The sequence below is a fragment of the Macrotis lagotis genome, chromosome 4 (genome assembly GCF_037893015.1).
Source record: "Macrotis lagotis isolate mMagLag1 chromosome 4, bilby.v1.9.chrom.fasta, whole genome shotgun sequence".
NCBI lineage: Eukaryota > Metazoa > Chordata > Mammalia > Peramelemorphia > Peramelidae > Macrotis > Macrotis lagotis.
In genome coordinates, this window is record NC_133661.1 from 239452211 (window position 1) to 239467461 (window position 15251).

At 35.1% G+C, this 15251-nt stretch overlaps 1 pseudogene; it reads right to left on the minus strand.

The window, feature by feature from the left end:
* Positions 1–2046: 2046 nt before the first annotated feature.
* LOC141522885 (DEP domain-containing protein 1A pseudogene) lies at positions 2047–14503 on the minus strand (annotated as a pseudogene).
* Positions 14504–15251: the final 748 nt, after the last annotated feature.

The following is a 15251-nucleotide window of genomic DNA, read 5'->3' on the forward strand; positions in this document are numbered from 1 at the left end:
CACTGAAGACATAAGGGAAATACAGAAAATCAGGGGAATATTTAAATTTGATTAAACTTCTTCTAAACTCCAAGACAAACCTAATACAGGAAGATATTTCAAAAAATAATGCCGACCCTGACCTTTACATGGCCCACTAAAGGATTTAGGTTTCCATAGAATCATAACTTGTCAGAATTTAAAGGCATCTAAGAGAGCTAATGAGATATTTTGCTTTTCCAGATTTTTTACTTGGGATTCCATTAGGACCAAACAGACCTTTAAGGGAGAAACTTGATTCTTTAGAGATATGTTCATGAAATTATTAAGAATAATGTAATTAAAAGCATAACTGCAAAGAAAAAATAGCTGCACTGGTTATAGCACAGCTATCTAGTTTTTAATATTAAGAAAATGTCATTTGTATCCATCTGATGTTTTCTGAGGGCTTCAAAGGCAGTATAGGTCCTGATCAGATATAAATTCCCTCCAATTGTTCAGTGTAACTTCTTTGTTAAATGTACATTCCTTAAAACAAAGAGCAACCTCATTTCTTCATTTTGTTCTTCCTCCAGCTTCCTACCTCTCAGAATGGATAACTGGCTTCAATCCTGTAGAGGGAGTGGGGTCCCCCTTTTACTCAATTTTCTCTGACTCTTCCCTGCACAAGAAGTGGGAAAGACTTATAAAAGTTTGCCCTACACTCCCATCAAGTCTGGACTCACTTGAGTCTAAGCTCAGTCACTTCTTATGGTTGTTTTCCTTTCTCTTTCCCTCAGACTTTTGTTATTCAACCTCTCCTCAAGCAACTTGTTGTCTTTGCAGAAAATTTTTATTTATGAATTTTATAGGCTTGTAAAATAAAAGCCCTGAGCATTTCAGACTTCAGGGCCAGTCACAAGTTTTTCACTGTCAAAGAACTTTCATCTTTTTTTCTGTTTAAACTATCCAAACTTTTAATAAAAAGTGGCAACATATTAAATAGAATGCTACCATTTAACAATTAAGGCACCATAAAATTCCACTGAGAAGTTGAATGTATCATATTTCTCAATTCAGTCTCTTTTGACTTGAAGCATCAAATTATTAGGGTGGAAAACAAATTAAGAACCTGGAGAAGGAAAATATTCCATGGATTTATGTAAGGCCACAGCATGAGGATCCTCTATATAAGCAGCTCCCTTACCCCATTTCAATATTATTCATGACATCCTACTGGAAGAACAATGCATCATCCTTCATAGGCAGATAAAATTTCTAAAGATCATTCTTTATCGTGATTCTGCGAGAACTACTGGCATTTTAAAAAGAAATCTGTTGGCACTAACCCTGGTTCTGGGTTTGTACCTATGAAAAATGCTCCCCTTAAATGGGCCCATAATGGGTCCAAGGTGGAGTAGGGGTATTGCCCTCTTTTGTTGGGAGGTGCAGGTCAAGGCTTACATTTCTGTGTTCTTAAGCCAGTAGTGCATCTCGACTGGTTGAACAACCACATTGGAAATACATAAATGCAGAGAAATGTCATACTGAATTTTAAACTTCTAAACAAATATACACAAATATATAAAAAGGGAAAAGAACATAGGAGTGCAAAATATAGCAGAATATATTAGTTATCAAGTTGATACAAAATCTGCACCAAGCCATGCTTGAGCTAGATGGCTAACCAGTCTCCCTAACTGCCTATAACTTCATCTTACCACCTGTCCACCCAACACATGGGCCAGTCTTTTTTTTTTTCCCCCAGAGAATTCTGAGCTAGTTTTGCTGCTCACTAGTCAATGGTCCAGTCCATCCATCTCTGGGATGTCATCATGGCTTTTCAGGTCATTTGCATGGGGTGCTCAGAATACTTTTGGTTACTAATCATTCATTCTTCATTTGTTCTCCATCATGACCTACTGGGTTCCTTGTGATCTTCAGGAGTAAACACGGAGCATATACATCACTAACTACTTTGGCACCTATGTCTGTAGCATGAGAATGTTGGGCAAGGACAGAAGCAGCAGACTGCCTCATATTCTGGCCTTCAGTGTATGGCTTCACTGTAGAGCATCTGCTAAAAAGTTAGTACCTAAGGCTACGGAACTTTGGCTTTCTTAAAATCAGAATTGGCTGCTTGATTGTCGGCTTGTCGCCAAACAGGGCGGCTTCACTTTCTGTAGTTGGGAATCTTGTCTGGTAGATGGCAGGATATTCCTTCTGAAACTGATTTAATTTTTTTCTTTTTTTCTTTTAGAGGCAAGCTTTTAACCTTGATAAGATTCTCCAAAAGTTCTGCAATTTCAACCTGAGAGGTAGAAACTTTATATTCGTCAAATTCCTGGGTGCTTATCTGCTTACAATAGGAGTAAGCTGGCAAGGCAGCAAATGGTTCATCCCCCGGATATGCAATATAGCCTTTCCTCAAGCAGTCCAGGTGCTTCTCGACGGCAGCCTGTAAGTGGGATGGCACCTGAACAATTTCTTGATGGTGATCCATCAGAAAGGAAACCAATCGGGTAGCAAGCAGCTCGTCAAGATCGACCTCCTCGGAACAGCACAGCACATATCGGGAGAATGTCTGGATCATCAGTGATCTCGTTCCCATTACTTCATGAAGTTTTGGCATGTCAACATTCTGACTCATCCGAGAAATCATTCTCATTAGAAGTTGGAGCTTTCTCCGGTTTGGCGGAGGAATCAACAAGCAGCATATTTGTAGGGCGTCAATGGCAACCCTCTCTAAATGAGGCTGCAGCAAACACTGCGTGCCAGTCATCATAGAAGAAACTGGAGGAAAAGATTTTCCTGAAAGCTCTAAAGTACTTTGACAGAGTCTTTGCCTGACTGTGGTCCTGGAATCCTCAGGCTGACGTTCCATGGCTACAGACATGTCTGGGGTGCTCTGTCCAAGAGAACCCCCACGATTTGGCTTCATGGTAATTTCAGCAACAGGCACATTGATGCGGCAACTTCTTCTATTACTGAAAAGCCAACTCTGAGACCGACAAAGCTGCTTCGATTTAAGCTTCCCACTGCAGGACTCCTCCTGGTCTTGAACGGTTACTGTGCGTGTTCTTTTAAAACCAACGTAGGGTGATTTTTGACTCTATCTGAACAAAGATCCAGTTTAGCATTCTCTTCAGAGTCCAAATCCAACAATGGTTTTTCCTTGTTTTGACTTGCTACATTAAGACTGGACTAGTCGACTGAAGCTCTGGGCTTCTTAACTACCCAGCCCTGAAGTATCTACAATTCCTTCCAAAGAATAGCATCTTGGCCTAAGCTTAGATAAAGGCAAGATAGTGTCATTTTTCAAAACTGTTAAGTTCTGACAACTCCCTCCAATTAAGACATCAGTCCTAGATCTTCTATTGCTTGGATCACAAAGTTTCTTGGTACATTGATTTTTAAATCCCTGCTCATTTATATGAAGAGTTTCAGGTTCTTCCTTATGTTTCTCTTAACGAAGTAGACTAAGAAGAAGACACTCAGTTGATTTAAACGAGTTCATACTGTTTACATTGAAGGCTTTTGAAGACTGTGGATCATCTTGGATTTTATGCTTTCCACTGGTTCTATTTGGAACCGTGATGTAGCCACAGACAACCAATATATTAACAAATAACTCATAATATTTGAAAGTAAGTAGAGGTTCTGGGAGAGCTAGAAAATAGTCAGGAATGGTTCCGAATACATCACGTTCAAATCCAAATGTAAGTTGATTGGCTCAGGTCATTACTTCTTGGCCAATTTGCTAGACACTTTATAGCAGATAATACCCAGTGAGGAAGGTCATCTGTCTTGTTTTGCAATACAACCACTCCATGTTTACTTGTATAGGTCATGTCATAAATGATATACTGAGGAATTACTTGGGCTGGGTCCAAGACTTCTTCTAGAGATGGCACACCTAAAATGGTTTGTAGGTACATCAAAATAATATGTCTCCAAATTTCTTCAATATCTTCTTGACTTATTTCCCTTTCCTCTATTGGATTTTCTTTATTTTCATCTTTAATTTCAATTCTAATATGTTCTGTATTTTCCTGAAGAGGCGGCCGGGGCCCTCCAGGTCCTCGGAGCCCCAGCGGCCCTGCACGTCCTCGATGACGTGGTTGTGCAGGTGCCCAGCAGCTGCAGCGCCTGGCGCCGGCTCACTGGCGGCCCGAAGTGCGCGTGGCCCCGCAGCAGCGCGTGCAGCCAGTCCGCCGCCTCCGCCGCCGTGAAGCAGGCGCCGTGTCTGTGCAGGCGCCGCCGGTGCTGCCGCAGGGGCATGCCGGCCCGGTAGGGCCCCGGCGGCGCGTCCTGGCACTCCATGGCCCCGGCTGGGCCGGCTCCCACCGCGGCGCCCCCCACCCCCAAGAACTTTCATCTTTATGGAGACATCACCTATTTCCTCATCATCACCTTAACATTGATATTTTGTTAAGTTTGTATTTCTTTATCAATTATATTAATAAATAATGGAACAATATTTTTCTTTATAAATTATTAATAATTGATGCAATTAATGCTATTTTGTGTGAAAGCATAAAATTTTGAGGGAAGTATATATATATACAAAATTATCTAAATTAAAAGATATGAAAATAGAGCATAATAGAATTAAGATGATCACTTTTAGCTCTCCAAGAGAAAACAAGGAATTCACCTCCTTTTTATTTGGTGAAGTGTAGGTCTGTGATTTCTGAGTGCTCTATGTTTGTTGTTTTTGCTAAAAGGTTTTTTCCTCTCAGTGAGTGTATGCGAGGTCAAGAATTAACTAGTCAGGGCTGGCTAGGTGGTGCAGCGGATAGAGCACCAGCCCTGGAGTCAGGAGTACCATGAGTTCAAATCCGTCCTCAGACACTTAATAATTTCCTAGCTGTATAGCCTTGGGCAAGCCACTTTTAACCCCATTGCCAAAAAAAAAAAAAAAAAAAAAAAAAAAGAATTAACTAAGTCACTCTACCTCACTTAAAGTAGTTAACAAGATGCTGATACTTTCATCAAGAGAGAATATTTTCATTCAACTGAAGACAATAAACTAGATATAGAAAGTCCTTAATCATTTTGGAAGATTTGAAAGCCATTAGTTGAAATAAAACAGTACTTCACATCAAGTATATTGAAATTGGGTGACATCATGTCCTATAGGTCTTGGATAAGATAACCAACAAGTTCAGAACCTGAGCACTGAAGTAATGAGACAACCTAGAGCAAAGAACAGTTCGATGCAGTTACTAAAAAGGAACTCCTTTTTATCTTCTCCCACTTTAAATTCAGAATGTTTGTGGACTTCAAAAGGTTGGATTGATTGATGAAGGAAACAAATTTTGGGGTGAGCTATAATGCTAAAAAAATATTCAACCCCTTAGGGTTATCCCTAAAACCCTAAAGAGAAGTCATTGTTTGGACCTTGATTAGCCCAGAGTGAATGTAAATAGCCATAATTTCTGTTTTGACCAGAATCCAAAGGTCTTCCCCTCCCAGATTGATTTTTTTTTGCCTTTGCAAAAAAGTCTTTTCTTGATCAATGAGAAATACTGAGAATATTACCTTTTTGGTTTAATTTTTTTTTGGAAGTGGTCACTTTTTGCCTCTTCTCATCTCTCTTACCTAACCTTAATGACTGATAGGCATTTCCTCAGTCAAATATTAATCTGGGAAAGACTTAGCTTTTAAAAGGCCAAGATTTCCCACTGCACTCAGGGCCATCTCTAGTGGTCTTGATCTAGATTTGGTTACTGGAACCAGTAGTCTTGGAAGGAGAAAGTGAATCTGGTGACTTTGCAGAGCCTTCCCTCATTCAAAACCAGTTGATTTTCATGTCATGATATCACCTCGCTTCTTTAAGAATGAAGGACAAATGACATCATCAAAGAGGGAAGTTACCCTCTAAAATATCAAGTTTTAAAGATAGATCTGGCAAAGAAATAGTATATGGCTGCCATGTGAGGGAAATCTAAGTATGTTTGTCTTACTAGTCATGGAAGTAATTTAGTCTTGGGAAAGGGCACAGCAGATATCAAACTCAATCTAGGAAGTCAATAAGGAATTGTAATCTACCTTGGCAAAATCAGTCCCCACAATGGTGAGATCACAACCATAATTTAATCATTATAATATTCCACATTTTCATCATACTTTACAATTCACAAAGTGCTTCCCTCCCAAAAATGCTATAGGATTATAGATGTAGACTTGAGAAGGACACCAGTCCAGTCACTTCATCTTAGACAAAAAATTTGAAGTGCAGACTAGGTAAAGTGACTTATTAAAGAGTCAAATGAGCATCAGAAGTAGAATTTGAACCCAGTTAGATTGACTCCAGAATCACTGTTCTGTTCACTTTCCCATGATGGAAATGCAAACACTAGAGTCTCTATTTTGTAACTGAGCAAACTTCTACACCAAGTAGGTAAAGTGACTTACGTCAATTCACAGAAAGGTAATTATCAAAAGAACAAGAATTAAATTTTGCTTAGATCGGGTGCTCTTTCTGTGTAGACTGAAGTATACTTGACATTGTATGCCTTTTTATTTTCTATCAAGACAGGTCTAAACCTAGAATGCTGCTTCTACTTCTCTAAAGAAGTTACCACATAGCCTCCTCAGGTTACTCATAAAGTGTTCTTTCCACTGACTCTTGTTCAAGATGTCCTGGTTTACCTATTGCCAGACAAAAGTGCTCCTTTACATCATCAGTATTCAGGGGACATTGTCTTCCCTAATAGACAAAGTTCTACAATGACAATTTAAGTTGTTTGATTTGGAGTCACAGCACTGCCAACTACTAAACAGGTTTAGCAGGAACTGGGGCTTTCTAACTATTATGAAGTCGTACTGAGGGAAAAGGCTGTCTTTTCCTATCAGGCTTATATCAGGGAAACTGCTCACATCCACTCAGGAGATTAAAGAGGACCATGCTATCATTTCTGCCTTCCAAAGCTTACATGGGACAATACTTGCTTAAGGGAAGAAACCTCTCTGGAAATCTTTGTTTCACATGACTTAGTGTTGGATAGATTTCCAACATTTTAGCAGTCTAGCAACTACTCAGTAGCTTTTAGTTTTCTGTACCCCAACTTCTTTCTCTATCAATCAAAAAGCACTCATTTATTAAGTTGTGCTGTATTAGATATACAAATATAAAAGTGCAATAATCCTATTCTTCAAAGTATTTGCATTCTACAACCTTCACAAATTAGTCAACACTATATATATAAATACATAAATACACATTACACTTATGTATATATATATATATATATATCTTATACATATACATATAACTATCCTATACATATATGTATATACATATACATGGAAATATATGCACAAATATACGTGTATATATGAATACATATTTATGCATTGATATAATTACACACAAAGAGACATATAGAGACATAATAGAGGGATGGTGAAAGGGAGAGAAAGAAAAAGAAAAATGCAAAATTTTTAGGTTCAGATCATATTAATAGCTGGAGGAAATAGGAAAACACCTCCTGAAGGAAGCAACATTTAATTGAATCTTGAAAAGAGAATTGGGGATTTTAAGACATAGAGATGAGGAACAGAGTTAAGCGAGATGAAATATCATGTAAGAAGAGGAGCAAGCGGGTCAGTTTGGCTTGAATGTGGAGTGGGTCTGAGTGGGAAACATGTCACTTGCCTGATCTTGGAAGTCATTTAACCCCTCTGAACTTCAATTTCCTCATCTTAGCAGTTCTCAAGTTAGGGCTTTAGAAACAATGGCCTCTCAGTCCTCCTCCTCTTACACCTTTCTGTAAGTTCTCTAAACCTGTGATGCATGGAAAACATGATAGATGTATGACTATGAGTAGATCACCACTTCTAGGCATTCAGCTTCCTGAATTTGAAGTTAGAAAGGAATAATTTGTCTATTTATACTGGTAGAGAAAATTTCTTCCACACAAAAAAACCCCACAGGATTGGGGATAGATAGATAGATCATAGATGAATGACTGAATATATACATATATTTATATTTGTGTGTATTTTCATATGTGTGTATGAATGCATGAAATATGTAAGTATGTCCTGGGATCATCAGAAAAGGACCAACACAATTTTCTAATAATGTTTGTTCTGTATATGAATATAATGACTATATTGGAATGATGTGGACACAAACTCTTCCACGCTATTGTATATTCTATATTCAGTTTTACTTATTCACAAGTCTGCTCTCTGCCATAATATGAGCACCTTGAGTTATCCATTTTTCTTCTAACAGACTGCCTGGAACTTGACTCATTGGTGGCTTTTAGTGCTTTCTCAATACTATTCCTTCTCCTCTTAATCTTAATTTCCCACCAACTCTGATTTTTTTTTTCTATGAGAAAAGATACATGGTTTATATTTGTTTTGTTTTGACTCTAACACTATTTAAAGATAACACGTGAATCTGATTTTAGTTTAAAGAATTTTGCTAATAAAATAGAGACCAAAAGGTATCCTAGAACATTTCTCCAAAACAATGAATATTCAAGAAATCAAAATAAACAATAGAATCTCAACAGTAAAGGAATTTCAAAGGTCATTTTAGTCCAACCTTTGACCTCTAGAAAATTTTTTCTGAAATATAGTAGTCTAGTCCTTGAAGAGCATCAGACAAAAGTATATAACTACTGATTCAATTCATTCTATTTTGTAATAGTCTTAATTAGTGGAGAATTTTTCTCACATCATACAGAAGTCTAATTGTTTTCAAATTATGTGCTCTGTAGTCAAACAGAATAAATGAATAAATGTATTCCCTATTCCAAAAGACAGACTTCAAAATACTTGAAGAGAGCTATTATGCTATTATGCTCTCCAGAACCCAAGACTTCTCTTTTTCACTATTTTCTCATAATCTTAGGACAATGTTCTTCATAAAATATGATACCAAAAATTGAAAACAATATTTCATGTGTGGTCTCACCAAATGGATTATCATACCTTAATTCTTGAAAATTATGTAGTCACTAATGCAGTATAAAATTGCAACAACTTTAATAACCATCATAACACAATTGACAAATTGATCAGTATACTAGTCTACAAAAATCCAAAAATTTTTCCCATGAATATCTAGCTAATTATTCTTCTATTACCTCCATATTGTACTCATGAATTTAACATTTTACAAAAAAAAGAAACATATTACATTCATATCAAATGTCAACTTTTTATATTTGGCCTAATGTTTTGACTTATTAAGGTATTTTTTCAATGATTATGCATGCTACTGACCTAGCAACAAAGAAGTGATGAATTTGGGGATGTACAATGAGACTTTTTTAAAAACATTACCAGTGTGGAAATTCTAATATATATATTTTTGTTTCAAAGGTTTTCTTTATCTTTGTGTTTGTTTATTTCCAATGCAGAAGTAGAAGGGAGAGAAAAGGGTTTTTTGAATTGAAAGGAAAAAAAAATTAGGATCTTATGAAATGCTGATTCTGTTATGTAATATATTAGACATCTCTCCTAATTTTGTACCTTCTTTCAATTTGATGAGCTTATGACCTGTATTTTTTCAATGTTTTGATAAATATGTTAGATATTGATTCTATATTCTATATTTTAATCATATATTCAAGGACATATCTGTACATTATTCCACTGAAGATTCCTTCAATCCAAGGTTGCACATTTCAACAAATATTTATTAAACACCTATTGTGCATTAAGTCACTGTTAGACATTTGGGATACAAGAATTTAAAAGAGCTCAATTCTTGACTTCAAAGCGTTTATATCTGGGGCATTTAGATGGCACAGTGATTAGAGCTCAAACCCTGAAGTCAGGAAGACATGAGTACAAATCTTATCTTAAACACTTACTGGTCATGTGACCCTGGACAAGATGTTTTATACTCAGCCACAAACACACAAACACACACACACACACACACACACACACACACACACACACACACAAGTTTGCAATATAATAAATCTAATAGATCGTACATGTTTCTATGCCTGAAAAAAGATATAGAGCAATAAGAGTGAAGCAGGTAATCAAGCAAATTGGCCAAGGAAAATGGATGAAGAAAACAATACTTTCAGTGAGGGTGATCATCACAGTTTCATGGAGCAGGTTGTGCCTAACTGGACTTTAAAGAACGTCTACAGTTAAGGGATGTCACAGAAAGAAATTAGAACTCGCTCTTCATTGATTCTATCTGTTGCCTTGCCTCTGGGTCTTTTAGCATACTTGTTCTCATATGGAGGAAAAATTCACTCCATATCTCCCCCACTCCCATTGAAGGAACAGCTTAGGTACCATATCCTACTCAAGTCAATTTTAAGCCTGAGTCTAAAACAGAATACTCTTTCCTTAAATCTCTTACATCACTACAATGTTTTCTATACACGTAATAATGTTATAAATTGTATTATAATTATCTTTATCTTTAGTCCTCACTGCTAGATTGTAAGCTCCTTGAAGGGAAGGCCTTTGTTATTTTTTATCTGTATATACCTTCTACCTACCACTATGCCCACATATGTAATTTATGGAGAACTCACACAGGGTAAGTGGGATCAGAAGAAGCAATACTGAGACTTCTGAAGGACTCATTGAAGAACTTAGAATTGATGGTACAGCATGGGAGACACTGGCACAAAACTGGTATGGCATGCCCTCATCAGTGAGGAGGCTGAATCCATGAGGAAGGAAGAATTGAAGTAGCTCAAAGGAAACATGATATACGTAAGTTTAGAGTACCCAGCTCAGGTGTTCACATAAATTATTTGTGCCCAACCTATGGTAGAACATTCTAAACTCATATTGGTCTGATCAGCCACAGTTGAATACACTATACTTTGTCTCAGACACAGTGTAGTCATTTTGCTTTTCTTTGATAATGAAGGACAAAAACCAGACAATACCCATGTAGAATAGGTATTTAATTAATGCTGTTGAATTGAATAGTAACATATTGAATGTTTCAGAATAAAAGGATGATCAAACTGTCAAAGAAAAAAATCCATACAACACACTTTAAGTTTAATCCACATTAATAGCATTTTCTTCATCAGTTAACTAAGTCTAGACAATCAACAAACTATAAACCAAGTCCTGATTTATACTGTTTGCCACTTTCTGAAACATAAATGTTCACACAGAAATTTTACAATCCACTCTCTGCAGGAGCAAGTAAGATCTGATATTAATGCAATCCTGAACTATATAATCTTTAAATTCTATTCCAAGGAAGGAGTGTGACATAGTTAAAAGAATTAGAGTCAGGAAAATCTCTATTCAAGTCCTGCCTTTAATGAATACTATTCCTGCCTTTGGTGATTAATCCTGGAAAAGTCATTTAACCTCTTATTATCCCCAGTAACTCCCTTAGATTATAAATTGTGGTCAAATTGTTGATCTTTATCAGTGAAGGATGTTTCCATACCAGGGATTCCCCTGAAAAGATGAAACCAATGGTCCAGTTTTTACATATCGCAAAACAAAACAAAGCAAAAGTCTTCCAGATCTAATACTCTAGGCAATTGATTATTCTGAATTTAAAAGTGCATTATATTATAGAAGGACTTCCAGATTATTCATATATGGTGATATTCTAAAATGTATGACAAGTATCTTAATTCTTAGGGAAGATAAGAGAAATAAGTAGAAGATGCATTAGAACTGGATCACTTGATCCATCTAAGGGCAAACCTAACAGAGAGAAATTGTTTTATGGGTTATATGGCTTTTTAAGAATCATCATTACCTTAGAAATATTGGATAAGAAATATCTTTGCCTTAAAAACTTTTATGTTAAATTCAATTCTGATTCATTCTAATAACATCAATAGAAATGTGATTATCTCTCATGTTTGAGTTATTTCAGAATGTTAAAAAGCTTAACTTTCCAGTGAATGAGTAATAATGGACATTTTAAAACAAAATTTGACTATATGTATTTATGTTATTATCTAGACATTACAAGTTAATGACTAATCTAAGTCGTTTAAAACTAATTGATATGAACCTAAAACATTTTCCATCAATGGTGAGACTTGATGTTTCAGATCTTGCCACAAGGGTGAATGGAAAGTAGTTAGGGTGAAAGGTTTCACCTATCATATTTTTCCACCTTTGGGACAAAAGAAGAAAAGAGACATTTTTCTTTTAATATATATTTATTGTTCTACTATATGATAGCTTTTGGGGATAGAAATTGATCTCTACTCTCAATTTTATTCATTCTAATGGAATACTGCAAATATGAAATCAATAGTCCATTTCCAAGGTCATGTGATTACCTTTTTCAGTATATAATCTGCAAATTCAATCCATGAATGACCCTTTAACATTACTCTGCTCATTTGCCACCAAGCAAAACACTAATCCTAATATTCCCAAAGCTCTGAGATCACTACAAGCCTAGTCTAGGCCAAAGGACTTCTCTTAGCTTTGATTGTTTATTTCTTTGAGAATTTCATTTTATTTTGTGATGGAAGAGGAGGAGAGTGAAAGCCCTCAGTTCCTTTTCTACATTTATTTAATCATTGTATAATGGGATCACAAATAAAAGTCTCTGTATGATAAACATGCTGAAAAATGAATTGTATGAAAATTACTTCAGCTGTCTTTTATCAAATGTATAGCATAACAAAAAAATCTTTAGGTTTGATTTTATAGGCACATTAAACAAATTATTATATTGAATTAAATTAAATACCAACTGAAAAGATGTTCAAGGTCACTATTTCCCCCACAAAGGGTAAGACTGAATATATACATATCTGTAGACATCTAAGTTGTTAAATATTGAAAATACCTAGAGACTTTTCCATTATAGCAATAATTTTTGACTAGAAAATTTTTCTTTATTTTATTTAAAATAATATTTTATTGGGGAGATATAATTTTATACCTGGGGAAATAATAACTGACTATTTACCTCCCAAAGTACTTACCATAATTTTTATATACTGCAAATATACTGTACAAATTCACAAGAGTGTTTTTAGGGTTTAGAAAACAATAATGTCCTCAATTTCATATAAAGAGAAAACCATCTCCTTTTACAATAAGGACTAAAGTTTATGCTATAGTACAACTCATATTCATGTTTATAAATAAACATTAATTAAATATATAATTACATCAATTATAATTGTGAATATTAAATATATAATCATAAATAAACATGTACATAAACATAACAAAATATAAATAAACATACTTTACACTTTTCCCCATAATTCTCCGATGGAACAAGGTTTTACATACTATATACATATATATGTATATATATTTATATATATACATATATATATGTATATATATGTGTACATATATATATATATATATATATATATATATATATATAATAAATGAAGGTAAGACACTATAAAGTAAAACTGTGAAGTCTGCATGAGGTCTCTCCAGTTTATCTTCTGCTTTCCAATACTTGTCCTCTTCCTCCCAAAGGTATCTTCTCCTTAGCTTTCAAGGTCAAGAAATTTTTAATTTTTCAACTCTCACAATTCCAATAAAGACAAGTATTATCTAAATCATATTGTACAATACTGGTTGATTTGCTTATCCCCCCACTTTCACTGTTCCCCTCCTTCCAATCCATAAAGAAAAATCTAGTTTTTTTAGAAATTAATGTAATTTAAGTTTTCAAGAAAGTTTGGGGTCTGTTTCCATAAAACTATGCTCACTTCATCTGGCACAAGCCAGATAAGTTGAGAATTTTTTTGGATCAGTAAGATTTTAGAAAACGCATGGCAAGTGAATCGCTGAATTCATTTTTTCATATCTCTCTTAGAAATTTTTTCATATTACCTTGGGTTCTGATCTATTAATCTATTAATCTGATCTATTAATTTTTAATGAAGTGGGGACCTAACCATTCATATTCATTATATATTCCTTATTTTAGATTTATTAAGCTTAACTTTGGGAATACAAAGGCAAAAGACAATCCTTCCTTTCAAGGTGCTTTTAATCTAATGGGTGAGACAACATGCAAATAATTATGTACTTTACAAAAATATATATGAATATGTATGTGTATGTGTATACATATACATGTGTGTATATGTGTATGTATATATATGTGTATGTGTATATGTATATGTATATATAAGATAATTTGGAGGCAATCCCACAAAGGAAAGGCAATAGATAGAGAAAAGGTTTCCTGTAGTAGTTGGAATATTCGGTAAGTGATGGAAATTGGGAGACAGAAATAAGGACAGAAAAAATTCCAGGCATGAAGATGTAAATTATTAATTAATTATAATAATATCACCCATGTTAATTATATGCATGCTACACATAATTACAACATAAATTAAATTAGTTTGCTGTTTGCATATTGGAAATATCTCTGAAAATTCATACTATATATGAATGATTTAAAGAAAACTTTTCCCGCATTATTTTCATCTATTCCCAGTTTTGGGGGTTAAACTGGTTGTCCTACTTAGATCTTGCATACACTCACCTCTGCATCTTTGTTTACACTTTTTCTCCTCTCTGAAATCTGCCTTTTGCTGTCACTACCAAAGATAGAAAACATGTCTAACTACCCTTAATCTTCAAGGCTTTCCAGCTCATTTCACTTCCCCTAAGAAGCCTTCCTTAACCAACCCAGGCAAGATTGTTCTTTTTTCTTTTGTCTTTTTCTTATAATCTGTACTGCTCCACCACAACCCCATTGCAAATATCATATATTAACTTGTATTATCAATGATAAGTATTGCTAATATAATGTAAACTCTTTGAGGGTAGGAACTATTTTGCAAATTTTATCTTTTATCTCCAGCTCTTAGCATTTTTCATTTGGTTAGTGATTAATAAATGTTTATTGAATTCGATTTAGTTAAATTATCTTTTCAGGACATATTATGAGGCAACCACAGCAGAGAGATATGAATTCCAAGTTGATAGAGCAATAAGGATTCCAAGTTGATGAAAAGAGGACAATTGAAGAACTTTAAGAAAAAGCTTTTTTTAAAAAATGTTTTTTATGGTAGTCTAGCAAATAATGAAGAATTCATGAAAGTACCAATTCTGATCCACATATATTTTGGGACAGAAAGGTTTATTTAAGTATTCTTGTGCCTAGAAGAAATTAAGGGATACAAAGAGTAAAGATAGTTACAAATCACTGATGCCCTAAGGGGATTAGCAGCAGCAGCAAGGTCAGAAACATCAGTCACCATGAGGAGATAAGCAATACAGAAAGGTATAGGAGAATGAGAGAATCCCTGGGGGCTCAGGCTCCCCAAGAATGGGCTAGCTTCAGGAAAAAGGACAAGCAACTC